Below are 25,142 nucleotides of genomic sequence, written 5' to 3'. Positions count from 1 at the left end.
TACCAGACCTGTAGGGCCTGGTATGGAATTTAGGGGGACCCCCCACGTCATTTTTTTAAAAAATTTTGGTTTGGGGTTCCCCTGTGGGGAATTCCCATGCCGTTTTTATCAATGAACTTTTATGTGTATTGTCGGACCGGCAATTCATTATTAGCCGCGAGTAGTTTTCAATGACTTTTTTTCCTTTGAAATGTCATTTTGCTGTCAGACTGTTCTAAACAGGGGAAACGTGTGCCCCTTTACAGGCATACTATAGACACCCCCCAGGTACGAAATTTAAAGGAATATTACACTTTTATTGTTTCACTTTAAGCATTATTAAAATCACAGCTCCTGAAAAAACGGCCGTTTTTAAAACTTTTTTTGCATTGATCCATGTCCCCTGGGGCAGGACCCAGGTCCCCAAACACTTTTTATGACAATAACTTGCATATAAGCTTTTAAAATTAGCACTTTTGATTATTCATGTTCATGTCCCATAGACTTTAACGGTGTTCGAACAAATTTTTTGCCTGTTCGCATTTTCTGGTGCGAACCGAACAGGGGGGTGTTCGGCTCATCCCTACTCAGGAACCTAAGTCCAGCAATTATTTTTCCAGAGCAGGTAATTCTTCCCATTGCTCTTTTACTACACTTTCCAGTTCAGCATATTTGTCTTGGTAGGTAACACTGAACTCATGCAGCTCTGCAATTTGCAGCTCAAAAGGAGTCACAGCATTTGCTATAGCAGCCTTCATGTTTTGGCCACGGTCAGGGTTCAGGCTCGGAGACCAGTAGCTATAGTGGTAGAGAGGCTCCCCACCTACCAGCTGGATAAGTGAACAAGTAGGTCACCCTGGCGATTGACAAGGGCTCGCCTAAGGTGCGGGGTCTATGTACAAACCAGTGTTCACCTGAGCTCCTGATGGTGGAGATGGGTTTTGATGCATGTTAATACCAGGTCACGGTCCTCAAGATTGCCTTACCAGGAGGAGAGCAAGCCAGGGTCCAGTAGCATATATAGCAGGTAATCAATAAACAAGCCAAAGGTCAGTAACAAATGGTTTCAGGTTGGGATCAAGCAGAGGAGTAGTCAAGGAACAAGCCAAAGTTCGATAATGAATAGTAGCGAACAAGTTGCTCTTGTCACTCCTTGTTAGGTGTGACAAGAGCAAAATATTGGCTGGAGTGAGAGCACAATAATCTGGCAAACAGGAAATGCAAAGGCATGGCTGAAATAGGAAGTTCTTGGGAGGAGTGAGGAGTTCAAGGTTCAGCAGAAACAAGACACAAGGCAGGAGACAATACCAGACACAACAGAGGTTGCAGGTTCAGACCTGGGTCCTGACAGAAAAGATTCAACATGGTGTTGATTGGGAGGAGCCCCCCCTCCTCCCCACCATACCCCCCTCCTCCCCACCATACCCTGATGCACCTTTTACCGACTTCTAAACTACTCCCTCCCCTTTTTTTCCCTTTCACTGCTAAAATCTTCCCTATTCACAGTATACATCTAGAGCATCCTATCTGCCTGATTATCTTGCCAAACCTAACTCTAATCATAGGATTAGAGTTAGGGTAATTTCATTTGGGGAGCATGTTTCCCAGTAATACATATCACCGTTATTCTCTTGTGCAAATACATATCACCCTTATTCTCTTGTGCGCACACCTTGATTATTCAAACGCTCTACTTTATACAACCTTGCTAATTCACGTGATTTGCCAAATATCCTAGCAGGTATGGTTCTTTTTCTTTCTTTTCCAATAATTTTTAATGGTAAGTTTTAAGATATGCATACAGTACAAGTACAAACGTCTGCAGAGTCAATTCACTAACATAACCAAATCAGCAAGTGAGGTATGGCTCCTTTTAATGTCAAGACATTATACCAGGATTATGATTTTTCCTAAAGTTGCCTACCTATGCACATACTAAAAATTTTGCGGTCTTAATTTGTTAACCTCCTTTTTTCTCTATGTACTGTACTTGGTATTTGTTAAACCATAAACACCTAATAAACTCAGATGGAGCTTAAAATACATTGCATAGCAGATGAATGGTTACAGAGCTGTGTTCATTTGTGTCTTTTTTATCTGTCCACTGTGTCCAGAGTTTAGCTGTATAGCTAGGAGGGTAAAACCACTTTTATTATTACAGTAGGCTACAACATCTAGCTGCTGAGGAGTGTGCCTGCTGGAAATCCCTCCATTATTTGGTGATCTCTCAATCACCCAGAGTCTATTTTCATCACTAACAAATAAAGGCTGCAAGCGCTGAGGAAATGGTCATTCTTCAAACCAACCAAAATGTTTTGGCTACCCTTGGGGAGCTCTAGTGGACTATTTATTAGAACAAACATTTTGTACTCTACTCTAAACTTTACTTTGGGGATGGGGGGCACCCCTAATTTACTACCTGGTTCCCCTATGTATGGTCTTTAAGACCCTTTTGTGTATGCAAATTGCCTGATTAGTGCAAATATGCTACAATTCTACTCCACATCATTCTGCAGAAATTGCACCTACTCTGGGTGTTTAGTGCCATTCACCTAACAGGTGTTTATTGATGTCTGTGTCTCTGCTAAGGAGATCAACCCTCTCTATTCGTCCTAGTAACCACTGCCGACAGGTCTTAAAGTAAGAGAAAATAAAAAAAAATATAAGTTGTTACAGTTGTGGTAACAATTTTCTGAGGGAGAGAGTTCTCTCACTCTTGATATTTCCTCACACGCCCCGAATGGGACACAGATGACAAAAAAAAAAAAAAAAACCCTGCCAAGAGTTATAAACTTTTCCTACTCTCAAACTGAAAAAAAAGTTTGAGCCTAAAGGCTTTTTGACAACAAACATGCAAATGAGCTGTTTTAAGGCAACATCCGACCGTGTGTACGCTCCATCAGACAAACTTTTTCGGTTTTCATCGGACTTCTGTAGGCTGTGCGAACAGACAAACTTTCCGGTAACAAAAGTCCGATGGAGCAAAGTCCGATCGTGTGTACACAAAACCATCGGACTTTTGTACAAACTACGAACACGCATGCTCAGAACCAATGCAAAAGATCAGACAACAATACAGAAGTTGACCAAAGGGTGGTGCCAGAGAATTGAAGGTCCTCTTTTTGAAGTGTCATCAGTACGTTGAAACGTCACTACGTTCGTGTTTGTTGCTGAAAAAGTCCTGCCATGTGTACGCTTAATTAGTTTACGGCCAACACCCTTTGTGTGACTAACAACACTCAAAGCCCCCAGACTAAATAAAGCAAGGGCCCTCTGTCAGGCTCCACCCCTGACCCACCCCTGACCCCACCCATGGTCCACCCCTGACCCCGCCCCTACATTGTGCACAAAGTACCACTTCTGCCTTTTTTTTAAACCTGGAGGTGGGTCTCTCTCTAATAGTGTTCATTAGACAGTTTGTTAGAAAGCATCCCCTCCAAGCCCCATTAGAGTCTACAACAGAGTCTAATGGGACCTGGAGGGGGGTCTCTCTCTAACAGTGTCCATTAGAGAGTCTCTGTTAGAGAGAGACTCCCTTCCAGGACCCATTAGAGACTACAAAGGAGTATAATGGGACCTGGAGGGGGGCCTCTTTCTAACAGTGTACAGTAAACACCTTCATTCACTCTGTTCCTCATGGGACCCTCTTCTTGTGCCAAGGCTCTCACCCCTACCCAAACCTCTCACAAAGTAGAAATAAAATTGGCACTGTGTTGCGCTCCTCTTACCTTCACTACGGGTACTGTAGCTGTGGCTGGTTCCCACATCCTCTGTGGATGACTGGCTCCTGCGTCCTTTGTGGGTTGCTGGCTGGCACCCTGCTGTGGCTGGCTCCCTGGTGTGGGTGGGTCATCGTGGGTGGCTCGCTGGCACCCTGGCCCTGCTGTGGGTGGATCACTGTGGGTGGGTGGCTGGCACCCTGGCCCTGCTCTGGGTGGGTCACCGTGGGTGGGTGTTTGGCTGGCACCCTGGCCCTGCTGCGGGTGGGTCACTGGCGTGGGTGGCTAGCTGGCTAGCACCCTGGTCCTGCTATGGCTGGCTGGTGTGTCCTCTCCTCTTCCCCTGTTCTGGGCACTGTTTGTCGAGGTGAGGGAGGGACTTGGAGGGAGGCGGACTTTGCCCTATCCAGGACGGTAGAACTGTTTGCAGCAGGCCTAGTGTGCGGAGGCGTGCGGCGCAACAAATAATGACATTGCGTGCATGGGTTCTCTCTGTGTCCATTTGAGAGTCTATGTTAGAAATAGCCCCCCTTAGTGCCCATAAATGCAGCCTCATCAATGCCCGTTAATGCAGCCTGATCAGTGCCCATAAATGCAGCCTCACCAGTGCCCATGAATGCATCCTCACCAGTGCCCATCAATGCAGCCTCACCAGTGCCCCTCAATGCAGCCTCACCAGTGTCCCCTCAATGCAGCCAGATCAGTGTCCCCTTAATGCAGTCAGATCAGTGTCCCCTCAGTGCAGCCAGATCAGTGACCCCTCAGTGCAGCCAGATCAGTATCCCCTCAATGCAGCCAGATCAGTGTCCCCTTAGTGCAGCCAGATCAGTATCAGTGTGTAACAGTGTATATTTACTGTCCCCTCAAAATAACGCAACACCCAGCCATTAATGTCTAAACCGCTGGCAACAAAAGTTAGTACACCCCTAAGTGAAAATGTCCAAATTGGGCCCAATTAGCCATTTTTCCTCCCTGGTGTCACGTGACTCATTAATGTTACAAGGTCTCAGGTGTGAATGGGGAGCAGGTGTGTTAAATTTGGTGTTATCGCTCTCACTCTCTCATACTGGTCACTGGAAGTTCAAAATGAGTGAGTGTACAGCTTATATAACAGTGTACATTTGCTGTCCCCTCAAAATAACTCAACACACAGCCATTAATGTCTAAACCGCTGGCAACTATAAGTGAGTACACCCCTAAGTGAAAATGTCCAAATTGGGTCCAAAATGTCAATATTTTGTGTGGCCACCATTATTTTTCAGCACTGCCCTAACCATCTTGGGCATGGAGTTCACCAGAGCTTCACAGGTTGTCACTGGAGTCCTCTTCCACTCCTCCATAACGACATCACGGAGCTGGTGGATGTTAAAGACATTGCACTCCTCCACCTTCCATTTGAGAATGCCCCACAGATGCTCAATAGGGTTTAGGTCTGGAGACATGCTTGGCCAGTCCATCACCTTTACCCTCAGCTTCTTTAGCAAGGCAGTGGTCGTCTTGGAGGTGTGTTTGGAGTCGTTATCATATTGGAATACTTCTCTGCAGCTCAGTCTTCGAAGAAAGGGGATCATTCTCTGCCTCAGTAAGTCACCAAAAATGTGATGGGTGTACTTACTTTTGTGAGATATATCTATATATATATATATATATATATATATATATATATATCTATCTCACTCAGCTTGGACATGCAATAATTGTGCTAGAATGGCAAGGCTTGTTCAATCTGCTTCACCAAAGAACATAAAATCACTTGGAGTGGGGTTAATCGTGCCATGGTAACATTGCCCACAGAAGAATTAACTATTCCTCAACTCCTGTTTAAAACAGTGTGTACACAACACCAGACACGCATTAGGATTAGTGCTTACATGTAAATAACCTTAGGGAAACGGCAGCTAAGACAGTTTAGTTACTTTTTCCCAAAATATCCTACCTAAATTAGCAGAAAACATTGCTACCCCCTTACACATACGTGCATACCTAGATCTGTCCCTACACTACACTTAAGCCACGCAGGTGAATGATTCTATGCTCACTTGTACTAATACTGATTATTTTCTGACCTTTGTTTAACTCTCTTCATCATCACGATTCGCACAAAGCTCAGAGCTCCAGCTTTAGCCAAGTCTATTCAACGTACTGCATTACACACTGGCTGCTTCCACTTCACCACAATGAGAGGTGAGCCCAGCCAATACAAGGCAAAAATGTATCAGAGCTTTGTCACAGCCAACCCAGCACTCCTTCGCGGCCGCTGAAGTCTGTAAGTGCATAGCTTTAGAAAACAACTGACGGCCACATTGGCAAAGAATCAGTTAAAGGATACGTGTTATTATATAGGTTTTTTTTCTACGTTAGAACATTGCACAGAGCCATTTACAGTTGTGATCAAGTGAACTGAGGCCTTTCCGCTGCATTAGACTATAAGCATAAGCTTAAGTTTTTATGCCTTAGAACTACTACTGCCCATACCCCCCTCCTCTATTAAATCCTATCCAGATCATTCCCAATGGTCTGGAATCCTCCTCTCTATCCAGCGTGTGCTGGTGGAAGATTTGAGCCAGTACCCTGCAAAGGGCCCCTAGCACTTGCTGGCAGAAATGACTTGCTCCGATCAGCACAGATAGTACTTCAGAGAGGGAGAGAAAAAAAGAAAAGGGGGGAGACAGAAAGAAATACAGGGTGAGAAGTCTAAAAGAAGAAAGAGAGAAGGGAGAGAAAGAGGTATGTAAGTGAGTGGCAAAGCAGTGAAGAGAGATCTGTGTTCAGTAGAAAACATGCAAAATCAGAGATAAGAATGGACAGCATATGGTTGAAACATGATTCGCAAAGAGAAGTCAGCATTATAAAAGGACAAAATAGGAAAGAATATCATGTTTTTAGGATGAGGGATAAATAAAATAGTCAGCACTGGAGGATATGACTAAAAGGGTTTTGTTATGTGCATGGCTGCCTGCAGGTACTACATTGCTTTTACCATTTCTAATAATACGGAGCCAACTAGTGGACTTTGCTGCCTATTTCTACATCTGCATTTCTAAAATGGTATAGACACTTTCTAATACAGTTAAGTACCATAAATGCTCTTACTTAGTTTTAGAAGTGACCGTATTTATCTTTTTAGAAGGTTAAAAATTTCTGTCATGTGATCATGCATCTCTTCCTTCTCGAAGGTGGGGACGGCGGAGTTACAGGACACTGGGCAGACACACAGCGGTTGATTTACTAAAGGCAAATAGACTGTGCACTTTGCAAAGTGCAGTTGCACTCTGCAAGTGCAGTTGCTCCAGAGCTTAGTAAATGAGCCGAAGCTATGCTGACTTCCATCATCCAATCATCTGCAAGCACAAATACTTTTTTTCATTTTCCTTGCACATGATTGGGTTTTCTTTCCAAAGTGAAGCTTTATCTCATTGACTAGGCTCTGGAGCAAATGCACTTGAAGAGTGCAACTGCACTTTGCAAAGTGCACAATCTAGTTGCCTTTAGTAAATCAACCCCACAGTGTGCATGTATTCCATAATCTGTTCAGCCTGAGGCAAGATGCAGACTCTGCTTGAGCAGGGGGTGTGTTTAAGAGGCAGGTTTTAATTGGGAGGGTGTGTGTGCCAGAGGCAGGCTGTGATTGGTTAAGGGGTGTGGTGACTGAACATACTACACAATACAGGCATTCTGTGTGTCTGCACAGTGTTCTGTACCTCTGAATGGCCAGCCAAAAGATGAAAATTGACCACAGCTTCTGTGCTTTGTGTGGTCAGTTTAGAACGAGGAAGAAAGGTGACTGGAAGGACCAACTAGGTGCTTACAATGGAAGAAGTCCAGGAAAAAGATACAGACTATGATTTATAAAATACATATACACTATATTACCAAAAGTATTGGGGCGTTGCCTTTACATGCATATGAACTTTAATTGCATCCCAGTCTTAGTGCGTAGGATTCAATATTGAGTTGGCCCACCCTTTGCAGCTATAACAGCTTCAAATCTTCTGGGAAGGTTATCTATAAGGTTTAGGAGTGTGTCTATGGGAATGTTTGACCATTCTTCCACAAGTGGATTTGTGAGATCAGGCACCGATGTGGATGAGAAGGCATGGCTCGCAGTCTCCTCTTTAATTCATCCCAAAGGTGTTCTATCGGGTTGAAGTCAGGACTCTGTGAAGGCCAGTCAAGTTCCTCCACTCCAAACTTGCTCATCCATGTCTTTGTATACTTCGCTTTGTGCACTGGTCCAAATAATTTGGTAGAGGGAGGATTACGGTGTGTGTTTGGGCTTGGCCCCTTAGTTTCAGTGAAGGGAACTCTTAAGGCATCAGCATACCAAAACATTTTGGACAATTTTATGCTCCCAACTTTGTGGGAACAGTTTGGGGATGGCCCCTTCCTGTTCCAACATGACAGCCCACCAGTGCACAAACAAGGTCCATGAAGACATGGATGAGCGAGGTTGGGGTGGAGGAACTTGACTGGCCTGCACAGAGTCCTGACCTCAACCCAGTAGAACACCTTTGGAATGAATTAAAGCAGAGACTGCATGCCAAGCCTTCTTGTCCACATCAGTGCCTGACCTCACAAATGTGCTTCTGGAACAATGGTCAAACATTCCCATAGACACACTCTTAAGCCTTGAGGACAGCCTTCCCAGAAGAGTTGAAGCTGTTATAGCTGCAAAGGGTGGGCCAACTCAATGAACCCTACGGACTAAGACTGATGCCATTAAAGTTCATGTGCGTGTAAAGGCAGGCAAGCATCCTAATACTTTTGGTAATATAGTGTATGTGAACACACAGATAAAAAAATTAATATAGAGTCAGTATGCGCAAGGCTTCTAAAATGGCAACTTAGACCGGGAGCTCCGCACTGCTCTGGTCATTTTACGCCCCTCACAGCGGGCAGCATGAATGCAGCCCTCCGGCGATACCCTCCGGGAGCAGGGGAACATAGGTGGCACTAAATTACGCCCTCAGAGACCGTTCATCAAGCCCTGGAAGCCGGTATAACACAGACCGGGGATCCGGCCTGCAATTCCAAGATGGTGGCTGCGTCATTCCCTCATGAACAGCTGGATCAGAGTTCCGGCGTGGCAGTATCACCCAAATTGGGCACACTATGGATGATCTCCTCTTGTCCCCCATGGAAGCTGGCCCACTACAGCACCTGAACAGAGAGACCTTCCCAGGACAGCACTCTGACATACCAATTGATACAGCATGTTTATTAAATTCCTTGAGATGCTGGATCAGGGCTTATCCTCCACAGCAACCAAAATAACTAGCGAAATTAAGACTGATATACAGACCCTAGGATCCCACATAGATGTTATAGAAAGCAAGCTAGACGCTACTGTAGCCAGAGCTAACCAAAATACGGACTGTATACAAGACCTCCAAGACCAACTAAAATAAATGATCTTGAAAACAGATCAAGAAGGTACAACTTTCGGAGCAGAGGGATCCCCGAAACTGTAACTGATACCCCTGCTGCGGTCCGCTCCCTCATTCAGGAGCTTATCCCGGACATCCCGCATCACAGACTAGAATTAGACCGGGCTCACAGAGCCCTAGGACCTCCAAGATCTGACGGATTACCAAGGGACATAGTGGTGAAACCCCACTTCTACATGGTCAAAGAGGAGGTTATGCAACAAGCCCGCTCCGCACCCCAGATGAAGTATCAGTCCCACCCCATCCAAATTTTCGCTGATTTATCACCAACCACCATTCAAAAATGAAGAGCTCTAAAACCATTCCTATCAGCATTGACCCAAAAGGAAATCAAATACTGGTGCCTATTCCCATTTAGCTTCAAGTTTACAAACAAGAATAAATCCTACATGTTCTCCACATTTCTGGATGGAGAAAAACTACTTCCACGCCTGGGCCTCATTTCACAAGCCCCTGCATCAACTCCACCAGGACTGGCCTCAGGAACATCAAAACGCCAACTTCCCACGAGTCCAATAGTCCCACTGTGGCAGAAGCACAAACCTAAAAGGTCTAAAGACTTCAACCCCAGCTGATAAGGTTGCTACCCACAGAAGACTTTCAACTTTCAATTTTGACCAAACTGGGGTTTTAACCTCACCTCCAAACTTGGATATGGCTCTTTAAGCCTCGGCTACGCCACCAACTTAAGGACTCCCATACCAGGCCAGGGAAGACGACCATATCACTCATCTACACTCTCCCCCCCTCTGCAAGCTCCTGAATGGACCCTGAACCACCACCAGCTGCGATCCATAGAAGGATACACTTCATCAAATCCAGGACTGTGCCATCCCACCCCTAAACTTTCCACACTTTTGCCTGGCACATATCTTACCCACCATTTCCTCCCCTCCCTCCCTCCCTCCCTCCCTCCCTCCCTCCCTCATCCCCTACCCAAATCCCTTGTCTTCCCCCCTCCCCCCTCCCCAATCCTCAGTGCCAAACTTTCACCTAGGCCCCCCTTAACAGTTTTTAAAACTAGCATACACGTGCTAGATGTGCTGTTTCTTTACTTTGTTTATATTGTTTATGCATAACTCGGGGTGTTGCGACCGGAGCAGCACACATGTGCCTTCACCTGACCAGGGGATGTTTTTTCCATCTCGCCTGGTCAGGATCTCTCCCTCTCCAGAAGTGGTAGACTGTTCATATTCACTTGAGGGTGCGGATGGACCAAGTCCGCCTACCCCTCAGATGTCCTTCCTTCTTACTCTCTTTTCATCTCTGATTTTCTCCCTCCCCTACTCCTCTAAAATTATCTTTCTTTATAGTTGTCCTGACGGAACTCCACACTACACTGGGGTGATTGAAGGGACCACCCCTTACAGAAGCTCACCCTACGTGGACCATATCAAATACCTACTGGTAAGTGACTCTGCATCTCATGAGATCCTCGTCCTCTCCCTCCATGGCTAACACTCACAGTTCCCTCCCCATGCTAAGAGTTGTGTCACACCATACACAGGAGCTAAACTCCCCAATCAAACGTAGAAAAATATTCCAATATTATCACAGCCAGAATATTGATGTGTTACTGCTCCAAGAAACGCACTTTCCGAGAATGTACAACCCCAAGTTCATCCATTCCAAATACCCTAAGTTCTATCTGGCCAAGGCTGAGGACAAATCGAAGGGTGTAGGTATTCTTTAACAACTCAAATAACTGTAAATTCTCACTAAAATCAGAACATAAAGACCTTGAGGGCAGATTCCTCCTCATCGATGGAGTGTTAGATGACTAACTTTACTCTTTTATCTCATAATATGCACCCAATCAGGTCCAAGCCAGATTCTTTAACTCTGTGCTGCAGCTCTAGGGCCGACTAGTCGAAGGCACAGTGATCTTTGGAGGTGATTCAAACATAGCCTTTAAACCCGGATTAGATAAAAAAACGACCCCTGGTTGCACAAACCATCAGACCCACTAAACAAAGCCTACGTATAACAAGACTAATGTTTCAACACAAGCTAATTGACATATGGAGGGGATGTAATCCCTCAAAGCGAGACTTTACACACTACTCTCACCCTCATCAATCATTCGCCAGGATAGACCATATCCTAATATCTACCATCCATGATTCCCCTAGCACACAAATCTTTCATTAGAGACACTGTAAGGTCTGACCACTCACTGGTCTTCCTAATTATAAAACGTTCACAGGACCTGAAAAGTCCCAGACATTGGACACTGAATGAATCCATCCTAAGCGACCCAATACGAACAATAGAAATAGAAAGAGCCAGCACTAACTACTTTCACAATAACGACGTTGAAGAGGTCTCTCCCACTACTCTCTGAGCAGCACATAAAGCTACCATTAGAGGAAAACGGGAAAACGGGAAAGAAGGAATTAAAACTTTAGCAATAGTCCTCAGAAGCAACCCAGACATTCACGGAGTTTCAGGCAGCTACCAAATGCATACATGTGCCCTCTTTGCAGACGACCTTCTCCTATTCATCACCTCCCCACTAATTTCTTTACCTTTTTTAACATCTGTCACCTACTTACTAATTGGAAACATATCAGGCCTGCGTGTTAACATAACTAAATCCTATGCCCTTAACATCAATATTGCTGAATCCTTACTCCCAGACTAAAAGACCACTTTGATTCTAATTGGAGTGATTCTATGATATCCTATTTGAGAGTCACACTCACTAAAAAGTGAACCAATTATATTCAGCTTATTACCCCCCACTGATCAAAAACTTGAAATCCGAACTTAGTCAATGGTCTCTGCTCAAACTTTCATGGCTAGGATGAATCCACTCCATCAAGATGATTCTACTCCCATGTAGCCTGTACCTTTTTTGATCACTCCCGATACCCATTAACAAGGACCACCTTAGCCGAATCCAAGCAAAAATGATCTCCTTTGTCTGGGGATCAAAGGGATATCATTGTGCTAAAGGGGTCCTCTTTAGAACTCCCAAAAAGGCGGGTTTTGGATTACCCAACCTCCTTTGGTACTATCAGGCAGCCCAAATTTCTATAATCTACTCGTGAGCAACCAAACCAGATTGGGTCCATATGGAACGTCAGGCAGTACCTCGCTTCACTCTTGGTTACCTAATGTGGTGTCCCCTAAAAACCACCCACTCATACTCTTTAAGGGATAGCCTAAAAGGCCACACAAAATTAACCTCCCAGATCTGTCTGCTTGCCCTTCTATTCCACAATCCCCAATTCATTCCTGGAATGGATATTAAGAATTTCAATGGTGGTTGGACAAGGGGATGTGTAGAATGGGCCACTTTTTCAATCTTTCTGGCCCACTCACTCTTAACTATTGTATCAGTAAACTAGAAATGCCCACCTCTGAGAGATTTAGTTTTCTCCAGATTTCAAACTTTCTCCACTTGTTGTGGAAGACTAAACCTTAATCTCCTACCATTACACCTTATGAACACTGGTGTGCTCAGGCCATGGAGCAGAGAGGAGGAATATCTGTGATCTACGAGTCACTTGCTAGGGTTAATTCTAAACCCAGCTATATGACAGAATGGGAGAGGGACCTCTCACAAGAGTGGGACATAGAAGAATGGTATTCTCCAGGGCCTACAGAGGAATTTTAAATATTTAACAAGTCGAAGCAGGCCTCAAGGTACTGACTCGATGGTACTTAGTACCCACAAGCCTAGCCAAATTCTACCCTACAGCCTCCCCCCTTTGCTTCCAAGACTGCTTCCATATGGGTTCCATGATTCACATCTGGTGGGAATGTCCTAAAATAAGAAGCTTCTGAAACGAAATTTCAGATTGCCATGATACGCAAAATTACCGGTATTCAAGTCACAAAAGCTCCACACATAGCCTTATTAAATGTTCCTATTGAAAAGGCTTCTAAGAATACGGGGCGATTAATCCACTTAATTTTTCTAGGGGCTAAACCGACAATAGCTAATGCCCGGAAGCGACCCTTTACCATGACGAAAAAGAAGATCTCAGGGATCATGGCCCAAGAGAAGATGGTAAGCATTCTACAGGACACAGTTAGGAAGTTCAAAGCCACTTGGGAACCATGAGCTGACTATATTCACACCCCTTTGAATCCTTCTTAGGGCTTCTGAGCCCACTTCAGAGTTCCGTCAGGACACACTTGACTTTCCGCCTCCATCATTCCCCATATCCCCCGCCCCCCCATCTTCCATCCCTTCTTTATCTATTTCTCTTCAACCTTTTTTGTTCTTTTTTCACAAGCAATTGCTCGTATATGTTACAGTTATGTTTCACATTGGATTATACTTCTCATCCATAATCTACAAACACTGATGACCAGAAATGCTCTGCGGAGTCGACCTGCGGCCCACGACACAGTTTCATCCCAGTAGGGGTGTCAGGGCGAGAGGGCCAACTCCATTCCCTCACCTCAACATAATAATCAATGTCTGCCAGTTTATATAATCCAAACCTAGTCAGTATAATAATGTAAGATATTGTACGTTTTAAATTCCTTTATCACAGAAGGATCTAATTCTTATGTATACTCTGTAATTACTCTTGGAAAACTTAATAAAAACTATTGAAAGTAAAAAAAAACCAAAAAACATATATATATATATATATATATATATATATATATATATATATATATATATATATATGGTTTAGGTCTGGAGACATGCTTGGCAAGTCCATCACCTTTACCCTCAGCTTCTTTAGCAAGGTAGTGGTCGTCTTGGAGATGTGTTTTGGGTCATTATCATGTTGGAATACTGCCCTGAGGCCCAGTCTCCAAAGGGATGGGATCATGCTCTGCTTCAGTATGTCACAGTACATGTTGGCATTCATGGTTCCCTCAATGAACCTGTAGCTCCCCAGTGCCGCAGTACTCGTGCAGCCCCAGACCATGACACTCCCACCACCATGCTTGACTGTAGGCAAGATACACTTTTCTTTGTACTTTTCACCTGGTTGCCGCCACACACATCTTGGTCTCATCAGATCACAGGACATGGTTCCAGTAATCCATGTCCTTAGTCTGCTTGTCTTCAGCAAACTGTTTGCGGGCTTTCTTGTGGGATGACAGCCATGCAGACCAATTTGTGTGGCGTATGGTGTGAGCACTGACAGGCTGATCCCCCACCCCTTCAAACTCTGTAGCAATGCTGGCAGCACTCATACGTCTATTTCCCAAAGACAACCTCTGGGTATGCCGCTTAGCATGTGCACTCAACTTTGGTCGACTACGGGAGGCCTGTGCTGAGTGGAACATGTTCTGTTAAACCGCTGTATGGTCTTGGCCACTGCAGCTCAGTGTCAGGGTCTTGGCAATCTTCTTATAGCCTAGGCCATCTTTAAGTAGAGCAACAATTCTTTTTCTCAGAACCTCAGAGAGTTCTTTGCCATGAGGTACCATGTTGAACTTCCAGTGACCAGTATGAGCGAGTGAGAGTGATAACACCAAATTTAACACACCTGCTCCCCATTCACACCGGAGACCTTGTAACACTAACGAGTCACATGACATCAGGGAGGGAAAATGGCTAATACGGGCCCAATTTGGACATTTTCACTCAGGGGTGTACTCACTTTTGTTGCCAGCGGTTTAGACATTAATGGCTGTGTGTTGAGTTATTTTGAGAGGACAGCAAATTTTCACTGTTATACAAGCTGTACACTCACTACTTTACATTGTAGCAAAGTGCCATAATTTTTTCAGTGTTAAAATATTATAAAGAATGTGAGGGGTGTACTCACTTTTGTGAGATATATATCTATATATCTATATATCTATATATATATATATCTATATATATATATATATATAGATATATATATATATATAGATATATATAGATATATAGACATATATAGATATCTATATATATAGATATATCTATATATATATATATATATATAGAGAGAGAGAAAGGGATATATATACAGTATATCTCTCTCTATATATATATATATTTTTTTTTTTGGGTAACATAACATTTAACAATTGGCTGTAGGCCACCAAATCTAGGTTGCTATAACATTATGACCACTAAAAACAGCCCTTACCCATTCAGGCATGGATGCCACTAGATCTCTGAAGGCATGTTGTGGTATCTGTCAACATGCCTTCAGTACTAGATCCTTTAAAGCGGTAGTAAACTGCAGCAAAAAAAAATGGTCCTGGACAGTTTAAGCCATAATATTCTAGTATGGACCGCATATTAGCACATAATGACAGACTTACCTGAAAACTAAGCCCTCCAGCCCTCCAGCGGTACGCTGTCATCACTGTAGGCACTTCAATCTTCACCGGTCTTCCTTCCAGGTTTGCGGGCTTTTGGCCGTATAGATGGCCGAGCTACTGTACCTCATTGCGGGAATCACGGCGTGGCACAGAGGTCTGACTGGACAGCACGGTCCAGTCAAAGCTCAGTGCGCATGTCTCGGTGACATCACTGAGACATCAGGAGATATTTATTGTACCTATAGGTAAGCCTATATGTAAAAATCAACAAAGGGAGTTTACTTCCACTTTACGTCCTGTAAGTTGTGAGGTGGGGCCTCCATGGATTGGACTTGCTTTACCAGCACATCCCACAATTACTTGATTAGATTGAGATCTGGAAAATTTGGAGGCCATATCAACACCTCAAACTGCAATGCTCTGTGTGTTCTAACACCTTTTTTTCAGAACCAGCATTACATTTTTCAGCAATTTGAGCTACAGTAGCTCTTCTATTGGATTGGACTACACAGAGATCGGGATACACGGGCCAGCCTTCGTTCCCCACATACATAAATGAGCCTTGGCTGCCCATGACCCTGTCACCAGTTCCCCAGTTTTCCTTCCTTGGACCACTTTTGGTAGGTTCTGACCAATGCAGACCAAGAACATTCCACAAGAGCTGCAGTTTTGAAATTGCTCTGACCCAGTTTTATTACAATTTGGTTCTTGTTAAAGTTGCACAAATCCTTACACCTGCACATTTTTTCTGCTTTCAACATACCAACTTTAGAAACAACATATTCATGTGCTGCCTAATATATATTCCACCAATATATGGCTTTGTAACAAGACAATCAATTTTATTCACTTTACTTGGTCATAACGTTATGGCTGATCAGTGAATATATATATATATATATATATATATATATATATATATATATATATATATATACATACCCCACTTTTAAGTACGCAATGGGGTTTATTTACTAAAGCTGGAAAGTGCAAAATCAGGCTCACTTCTGTATATATATATATATATATATATATATATATATATATATATACACACACACACTCCCTGGCAACTTTATTAGGTACACCTTGCTAGTACCGAGTTGGACCCCCTTTTTGCTTTCAGAACTGCCTTAACTCTTCATGGCATAGATTTAACCAGGTGTTAGAAACATTCCTCAGAGATTTTGGTCCATATTGTCATGATAGCATCACAGAGTTGCTGCAGTTTTGTCGGCTGTACATCCATGATGCAAATCTCCTGCTCCACCACATCCCAATGGTGCTATATTGAGACTGGTGACCGTGGAGGCTATTGGAGTACAGAGAACTCATTGTCATGTTCAAGAAACCAGTTTGAGATGATTTGAATTTTGTGACAAGGAGCCTTATCCTGCTGGAAGGAGCCATCAGAAGATGGGTACACTGTAGTCATAAAGGGATGGACATGGTCAGCAACAATACTCAGGTAGACCGTGGCGTTTAAACGATGCTCAATTGGTAGTAAGGAGCCCAAAGTGTGGCAAGAAAATATCCCCCATACCATTACACCACCACCACAAGCCTGAACTGTTGATACAAGGTAGGCTTTCATGTTGTTTAGGCCATATTCTGACCCTAGTGTCTAAATGTCACAGCTGAAATCGAGACTCATCAGACCAGGCAATGTTTTTCCAATCTTCTATTGTCCAATTTTAATGAGCCTGTGCGAATTGTAGCCTCAGTTTCCTGTTCTTAGCTGACAGGAGTGGCACCCGGTGTGGTCTTCTGATGCTGTAGCCCAACTGCTTCAAAGTTCGATGTGTTGTGTGTTCAGAGATGGTGTTCTGCATATCTTGGTTGTAAAATTCAGAGTTGATATTCAGCATACCTTGGTTGTAACGAGTGGTTATTTGAGTTGTGCCGTGTACACACGACCGGACTTTTCGACCGGACTGGTCCGACGGAATGAATCCGTCGGACAATCTGACCATTCGTGGGCTTCATCGGACCTTCAGCGGACATTTTCTGTCGAAAATCAGATGGACTTTAGATTTGGACATGTTTCAAATCTTTCCGACTGACTCGAGTCCGGTCCAAAAATCCGTTTGTCTCTATGCTAGTCCGACGGACAAAAAAGGACACAATGGCAGCTATTGGCTACTGGCTATGAAGTTCCTTATTCTAAACCTTTGATGCAGAAAAGTCCACTCGTGTGTATGCGGCATTACTGTTGCCTATCATCTCAAACCAATCTGCCCATTCTGCTCTGATCTCTGATGCATAGAATGCACTTTTTGGTTAAGTTCTATTGGCAGATAGCATGTCTAATTTTATTTGTTTCCTTTTTTAAATGCACAATAAAAAAATAGTGGAGAATAATACTTGGCTATGTGTTTTACTTCAAATGACAGTTTGGGAGTAGGCAGTTACATTTTAAAAAATACAATGTAAAATTGACAAGGGACACCAACATAGTTGTATCTTTGATCTTAAAAACTACGGGATCATGGTGTTATGGTAACTTGCCCAAATTAAAAAAAAAAAAAAAGCATAATAATATTATTCTTGATATCACTAGAAAAAAAAGCCTTTGAAAATTTGTTTGCAATAACTCCATCAGTATCACCAACAAAGCAGCTTCATTATTATCCCATTAAAGAAGAAGAGAATGTGTGCTAAATTTGGAGATCTCATAATTTGCCACGTCACAAATGTTAATTCTCCATTACGAACTCTAGTTTACAAGACTGACCGCTTCTGGCTCGTCCTTGCTTCTGAGCATGCGTGTTTGTACTTTGGACTTTTGTCCAATGGACTTGTGTACACACGCTCGGAAAATCCGAGAACACACATTTGCGGAAAATTTGAAAACCTACTAGCCAACTTTTTTTGGCGGAAAGTCCGACAACAATTGTCCGATGGAGCATATACACGGTTGGATTTTCCGCCAATAGCCTGTCATCACACATTTCCCGTCGGAAAGTCCGATCGTGTGTACGAGGCTTTAGCTGAAAGTGCAAATCCAAAAAGACAAAATATGTGACATGGCAACCTATGTTTTAAATCAGGGAAGGCCATGAAAAAAAAAAAACTAAATGAAACAAGATCTTCAATTTAAGCTTTAAAAAGTATCACTATGAGAGGATAACAAGGCTTGCCTAAAAATAAGCTCCTTCTTGGCAGCAGACACTTGTCAGCAGGTGGCTGTATTCCAGACAGGTTTTTATCACCTGGATGATGGATGCATGCTAAGATCCATTGCCTAGATTATTGACGTTGCACCAGACTTTGGAGACATGAATTGGATTTGCCTCACAAAAGAATTATATGTGTCTTGCTTTGAGAGCTGAATATCTTCTTTACTTTCACATTTTACTGACAAGCCAAATTAACTTTTCTGGGTTTTCAAACCCTCTGTGTTTTATTACAATACAAATTACAGTTAAGTAATATTTTTTCATTTTGATATCAGAGCAAACAGGAAAAAAGCGCAAGTCTGCCCTTTGAATTTATTTGTGATGATATGTACGGTTTTACCAACACATGTCAAAATTGCAAAATTGCGCCTAGGCATTTAGATTTGTTTTACTCTTAGGCGTGAAGAAGTTAATTAGGGCTGATTGAGTTCTGGGTCCATGTAAGATGACTAGAGACAGTCAGCAGAGCTACAGTGGGGCAAAAAAGTATTTAGTCAGCCACTAATTGTGCAAGTTCCACTTAAAAAGATTAAAGAGAGGCCTGTAATTGTCATCATAGGTATACCTCAACTATGCGAGACAAAATGTGGAAACAAATCCAGACAATCACATTGTCTGATTTTTGAAAGAATTTATTTGCAAGTTATGGTGGAAAATAAGTATTTGGTCAATATCAAAAGTTCATCTCAATACTTTGTTATATATCCTTTGTTGGCAATGACAGAGATCAAATGTTTTCTTCACACACTGCTGCTGGTATGTTGACCCATTCCTTCATGCAGATCTTCTTTTTTTTTTGCCATATGTAGTGTCCGAGTATTTTTTGTAGAGAAGTAAAGAAGGATCCAGGAATCGGGATTGGTAATGACCTAAATAGGTAGAGTAGTTGTGGTAGTTTAAGCATTTTAAATGCTGCCAATCTACCCGACCATGATAAAGCAAATTTGGGGAATTGTTCCAATTCTTTTGGGAGGTTGTTCAGGAAAGGAGTAAAGTTGGCTCGGTAAAGGTAGGATGTTTTTCTTGTTAGTTTTAAACCTAAGTAGGAGATGGACTCCTTAGCCCATGTGTATGGATATTGGGTTTCCAATTCTGATTGGTATGCAGTAGGAATTTCTAGGGGCAGAATATATGATTTAGAGTCATTTACCTTATAATATGAGACCTCGCTGAAATCAGATAGAGTGTTTTGGACCGACGCCAGGGAAGTTGCGGGGTTAGTCAGTAAGAGAATAATGTCATGCGCGAAAAGATTGATTTTGTGTTCAGTTGTTCCAATTTTAAAACCTGAGATGGTACTTTGGGTTCTTATTTGCTCTGATAATGGCTCCATAACTATATTAAAGAGGAGGGGAGAAAGAGGGCATCCCTGTCTGGTGCCATTACTTATGTCAAATGGTTTGGATAACATGGAAGAACAATAGACTTGATCTGAGGGATGGGAATAAAGTGCCATTATCGCTGAAAGTATATGACCCTGAAAACCAAATTTCTGTAAAGCCATGTCTAGATAGTGGCAGTGTACTCGATCAAATGCCTTCTCTGCATCCAAAGACAGGAGCAGAGAAGGCATTTTGTGTTTCTCAGCGTGATGTATGATGTTAACCATCCTTCGGGTGGCGTCTGAGGTTTTTTTTTTTTTTTTTTTTTTAAATCTTTATTTTTCATGGGTTTCACAATACAATTCATTGCACTCATATAGTGCCAGCTTAATATGTCTTAAGTAAATCTATTCATCTACACATCATATGTTACCTTTAATTGACACTTTAATTCCTTGTGAATTCCCTTTTTCTACTATTAACCCATTGCTCCAAAAAAAAAAAAAAAAAATCCCCTTTTACCCCCACCCTATCCCGGAGTAATAAAAAAAAAAAAAAAAAAAGAACTCCTCTCGACCCCTCCCTAAGGTAGCGTCTGAGGTTTGACGACCTTTTGTGAAGCCCGATTGATCGGGGTGGATTAAGGTTGGAAGAAGGTCAATCAATCTGTTCGCTATGATCTTTGCGTATAGTTTTATGTCATGGTTTAATAAAGATATGGGACGGAAATTTTGCGGGGTATTAGGGTCCTTCCCTGGCTTCGGTAACGTCACAATCAATGCTTTTAACATGTCTTGAGGAAAGGAGGCAGAGGAAGCAGCGTCATTGAACATCTGGACAAGATACTCATTCAGGATAGATTTGAATTGTTTGTAGTATTCCCCTATAAAGCCATCTGGACCTGGGGATTTGTTGTTTGGTAGGCTGTCTATGGCTTTGTCGACTTCTGAAATGGTGAAAGGTATGTTTAGTGTTTCTATTTGCCTGTCAGTTAAGTGTGGAAGTTGTATTGTGTCCAAAAATGCTTGAATGGTGGTGTGATTTGGTTGTGTTAGGGAAGGTTCGTTTTTAAGATTATACAGGGTATTGTAATAGGCGCTGAATGCATCAGCCATATCTTGCGGGTTCCTTAATTTTTCATTTGTGGTAGGGTGATAGATGAAGGGTATGTGGGCTTTAACACGTTGCCCTTTGATTTGTTGGGCTAGGAGATTTCCAGCTTTGTTGCCAGAGCTGTAAAAGTGCATTTTGCAGCGTTTTTGGATTATGTCAAATTTTTCTAGAAGAAGCAATCTTAGTTCTAGACGTAGTTTAATTAGTTTAGATTTATGATCAGGGTGTGGTTGTTGTTTATTTAGTGTGTCAGTGCTTTGAATATCTTTTAGCAACTCATCCACCCGCTGCCTCCTTCGCCTCCTGTCCCTCGCACCAAGCTGAATAAACATGCCTCTCATAAAAGCTTTGTGGGAAGCCCACAATATCGAGGTATCAGATACTGAGTCATTGTTTGTTAGAAAAAAGGATTCAAGTTCTCGGCAGAGAAGCGGTGAGTATTTGGGAGATTGGAGTAACCATGTGTTCATTCGCCACATGTATGCCGGAGAAGGGCTGGCAATGTCCTCTATGGTAATGCTTACCGGTGAGTGGTCAGACCATGTAGTGGGTAGGATGGTGGATGCCGATATTTTCTGTAAAGTCCATTGGTCGAGAAGGAAGAAATCGATGCGAGAGTAGGAATTATGACTGGGTGAGAAAAAGGTATAGTCCCTCTCTTCTGCATGTTGACATTTCCATACATCGTATAGTTGGAAAACGGGAAGCAGTGGACCCAGGGAGGGTTTACAACGTACTGAGGAGGAAGAGGAATCTAGGATGGGATCTGGGGTGATGTTAAAATCGCCGCACCATATGGTTGCTCCTTGTTGCACCGTACTGACTTTCTTGTGGAGCTTACGTAAGAAGCGTAGCTGATTTGTATTAGGCGTATATACCGTAACTATGGTGTATACAGCGTCGTTGATGGAGCAAACAAGGATGATGTATCTTCCATCTTGGTCCATTGTACAGGTATGGAGCTGAAAGGTAAGTGTGTTTTTAATAGCAACAAGGATGCCTTTCTTTTTGGTTGAGGCGCAGGCAGAGAAGGTAGTATTGAAATTCTTGTGCGTGCAGCGTGGTAGATTGGAAGCCTGGAAGTGGGTCTCTTGTACACAGAGAATGTCACATTTGGATTCTTCTGCAAGTTTTCATAGAGAGGATCGTTTGGCAGGATGGTTGAGACCTTTTGCGCTGATGGTTAAGATTTTGATGGTCATTGTGGTAGTGGATTATATGGAAAAGTTGTGGTTGGGTAAGTTTGAGGAATTTACAATGTTCCGTGAGGAAATATCTCGGTAGAAATAGTAGTAAGTTCTGCTGAAGTTTAGTACTTCTATGAGATTTTTTTTTTTTTTTTTTTTTTAGAAGGTGTGGCTGGTAACTAGTAGTGGTAGTTATGAGATGTTAAAAGGAAAGAGAATAAAAGGGAAAAGAAAAATGAAAGTATAACAAAAAATCTAGGTCAATAGCCTAGAAAAGACTTCCTGATTTTGGGCACAACCGGTGCCAGGGAAGTCAAAAGATTTGGGGTGAAAAGTTTCTGAAGCTGAACGCGGACTCTTAAGACACAGAACCATGTAGAGGTGGGTGTTCCTGCGGTCGCTGTTTAGCTCGGGTGATGACCGTTGGATCTCTGAGGCAATTGCTGGTTCTGTTGACTCTCCGCATTGCTCTGATCCATGGGTGATGCGGCAGGTGGATCCGATATGATACGCCATCTCTGGAGGAGGTGTAGACCTTCTTGGAGTGTGGTCACAATATGCTTAGACCCGTTGTGAGTTACAGACATTTTTGCTGGCGATATCCATTGGTATTGGATGTTGTGATTGCGTAGTGCCTTCGTGATGGTGCTGAGTTGCCTGCGGCGGCTTAGTGTGTGTTGGGAGAGATCCGCAAAAATTTGAAGCTGACCATATGGGTCTGGTAGATTTCCCGAAACTTTCATTTTTTGTTCCTTTACATGATAGAAATGGATGCGGAGGATCACATCCCTAGGAACCGCCGCGGGTAAGAAGGATGGTTTGGGGAGCCTGTGTATGCGGTCAATGACCAATTCTATGTTTTTCAATTCAGGCATGAGAGATTTAAACAGGCCGCGCGCATACGAGGGTAGGTCAGGTGGTTGTACCGATTCCGATATCCCGCAAATTTAAATGTTATTTCGACTAGATCTATCCTCAATGTCCGCCAACTTGTCTTTTATCCACTTGGTTTCTTGCATGTGGGTCTCTTGTGTGTCAATTATGTCATTTACTGTGGAAGTAATGCCACTGACATTGGTTTCAATATGAATGATTCTATCCTCCATTAGAGTTAAACTGTGGCCTATGTTTTGCATTATAGACAGCATGTCAGTTTGAAGGGAGCTCCTCAGGGACACCAACATGTCCTTTAAGGTGGTATCTATTACTGGTTGCCCCATAGTGGGGAAGGCAGTAATTGAGTCATTTGGCAGATTTTGTTGCAGCAGTGTGACAGGCATGTGAGGAGTATGGCTCACCTCACTATGCTCAGCAGAGGGATCCAGTCTCATACCTGCTTTAGCTGGGCTGCTGGAAGCAGGAGAACATGGTGGGGACAGCTGTGGTGCCTTCCTGCTGTGTGGGAGTGCTTCAGGGTTGTATGGAGAGTGTTCCGACTGCCCAGGCTGTGGAGAAGAGATAGACACTGCCAGAGCTGCTGCGGACGTTCCCCCCGCTGTGCCATTTTGCCTGCTCCTCACTGCCGGTTGGTACGAGAACTCCATGAGTTTTCGCGGGAGCCGGCTCTCTTTTCTTTTTTGTGCCATGATCCACGGTGGCAACGAGTAAGCGGTCGCGGCTCCGGTATGCGGGATTTCGCCGCTGGAAAGCAGGCAGACGCAGTGTGAGTGGTCCTGTGTGTGGAGCTCGTTACTCACACGTCCATCTTGTCCACGCGCTGGCCACGCCCCCTCTTGTGATCATTTTGACCCCATGGGGTGAGATCTTGCGTGGAACCCCAGATCGAGGGAGATTATCAGTGGTCTTGTATGTCTTCCATTTTCTAATTATTGCCCCCACAGTTGATTTCTTCACACCAAGCTGCTTGCCTATTGCAGATTCAGTCTTCCCAGCCTGGTGCAAGTCTACAGTTTTGTTTCTGGTGTCCTTCGACAGCTCTTTGGTCTTCACCATAGTGGAGTTTGGAGTGTGACTGTTTGAGGTTGTGAACAGGTGTCTTTTATACTAATAACAAGTTCAAACAGGTCCCGTTAATACAGGTAATGAGTGGAGGACAGAGGAGCCTCTTAAAGCAGAAGATACAGGTCTGTGAGAGCCAGAAATCTTGCTTGTTTGTAGGTGACCAAATACTTATTTTCCACCATAATTTGCAAATAAATTCTTTCAAAAATCAGATAATGTGATTGTCTGGATTTGTTTCGACATTTTGTCTCTCATAGTTGAGGTATACCTATGATGACAATTACAGGCCTCTCTCATCTTTTTAAGTGGGAGAACTTGCACAATTGGTGTCTGAATAAATATTTTTTTGCCCCACTGTACCAGCAGTTTCATGATTTCACTTTGGACCCAATGAATACTTTAAATGCCTGTACACACCGCCTATACACACCAAAGGGTCAATTTACTAAACTATGTCTGTAATTATATATTTCTCAGGTAGTATGTAGTTCAGAATAAATATTACAAAGGTGTAGATTAAAAAAAAAAACGTTGTTTTTGCATACAAAGCAGCTGCACATACTTTTGTGTGATGCTTTTTTAACTTGCACTAACAGTCCATTTCTTTGGACATGCTTTTGACAAACCCATTCCATCCATCTTCATATCATCAAGGCAGATGAAGAAGGAGAGTTGACCACTTGAAAGCTTGCCCGGAAAAATTAATTGTGCAAATATAGCAAACATTGCATACATTACCCAATTATGTAGTTACAAGCAGACAACTATCGTTACATTTACCTTGCATATTTACTGCAAGAAATGTTGTAATTATTTACATAATTTACCATTGAAAAACTTTTATTTTTTTGTTTATCGCTAATCTGTATTTTCTCTCTACCTAAATGATTTGTTTTTTTACTTTCCCAATAGGCAGCTGACGGAACCTCACAATTATCACTGACCAGAAGTGTTCAGTTTCTGAAGGAGCAATAACCCATGCAATAATCTTGGTGAATTG

The sequence above is a fragment of the Aquarana catesbeiana genome, linkage group LG07 (assembly GCF_042186555.1).
Source record: "Aquarana catesbeiana isolate 2022-GZ linkage group LG07, ASM4218655v1, whole genome shotgun sequence".
Classification (NCBI taxonomy): Eukaryota; Metazoa; Chordata; class Amphibia; order Anura; family Ranidae; genus Aquarana; species Aquarana catesbeiana.
This window is presented reverse-complemented; position numbering follows the sequence as displayed.